The 1,077-nt window shown below is 52.6% G+C and overlaps 1 protein-coding gene across 1 annotated transcript in view; it reads right to left on the reverse strand.

The window, feature by feature from the left end:
• Window positions 1-95, reverse strand: part of STARD4 (StAR-related lipid transfer (START) domain containing 4) — a 13,751-nt gene extending 13,656 nt beyond the window's left edge. Inside the window, exon 1 of the mRNA XM_008587850.1 lies at window positions 43-95. The gene's annotated coding sequence lies outside the window, so the exon portion shown is untranslated. The remainder of the gene's footprint in view (window positions 1-42) is intronic.
• Between the last annotated feature and the right edge of the window lie 982 nt (window positions 96-1,077).

A 1,077-nucleotide genomic window follows, 5' to 3' on the forward strand; every position in this document is an offset into this window, starting at 1 on the left:
CCCGTCGCCCCACTCCCGCCGCAGCTCCGTGCCCGTCCTCACCGCCCCCTGAAGTGAAGGACCTGGAGAAAACTCCGGAGCGCCCAGACAGCATCTGACTCCCCGCTTTCAGCAACACCTTTGCCTTACAGTCCTCTAAGCCTCCCCGCCCGCCCAGGCGCGAGCAGCAGCAGCCAATGGGCATCAAGTCCCTGTCGGTCGCAGCCAATTGGAAGGCACCAAGTTCTTTAGGCTAAGGTGGGCCTAAGCCCCAGCCCCGCCCTCGCTCCGACCCCGGCGCCCCGTAGGGCTAGTGGGAGGAGGCCGGAGCAACGTGTGTTTGCTGGGATTGGCTGGCGCGGTAGCGTGTGGAGTGCTGATTGGTCGCCGGGAAATGGCATGATTCCACGTGGGTGTGGGCTGGCGGGAGCCGGACGTCTGGCTGTCCCTGAGTGTCTGGGTTTGTCAACTGGTTTGGGTCGGCCAATTAATTGCGAAAGGATTTTGCGAGGTAGTTAAGCAGCTGAGAGAAATACGAACACACGGTGAAGGATGACAGTGAAGGACAAGGCTGGTCCAAATTCTCCTCGGTGGTACAGGTCCTAGCATCGCGCAGCTGCACTACTCCCAGGACCAAAAGTCAAATAAAAAGGCACTCGTGCCGACGATGTCCGGCCCTTCTGCCGCCTGCCTACCCTGACAGAGCTGAGAGCGCTGGGAAGTAAAACGCATATAAACACAGTCACTGCCACAGTGTGAATTGATCATTAGCTAAACGTTTTCCTGTCCTCAGGTAAGAGAGTTCAGAGGACAACCTTGAAAATAGAGAAGAGGAGGGGATATGGAAAGTGGATTTAGCAACCTCAAAACGTGTTCGGTTTTCATCACTCTAAGATCAGAAATCTCTTTCAGTGGCTGTAAAGTCACCCATCTGATGGGATGCTTGGCAAATCTTAATACTAAAAATTAGGTGGCCTGCAAATTATATTTACTAAGACATGTAGCTTGAAAACCGAGAGTAGGAAGAAATGCAATGCTACTTCATCCGTCGTTTTTGATAAATTTGCAATGAGAATAAATGATACTCCATAATTTTTT

This window comes from Galeopterus variegatus, unplaced genomic scaffold (assembly GCF_000696425.1).
Source record: "Galeopterus variegatus unplaced genomic scaffold, G_variegatus-3.0.2 Scaffold4571, whole genome shotgun sequence".
Taxonomy (NCBI): domain Eukaryota; kingdom Metazoa; phylum Chordata; class Mammalia; order Dermoptera; family Cynocephalidae; genus Galeopterus; species Galeopterus variegatus.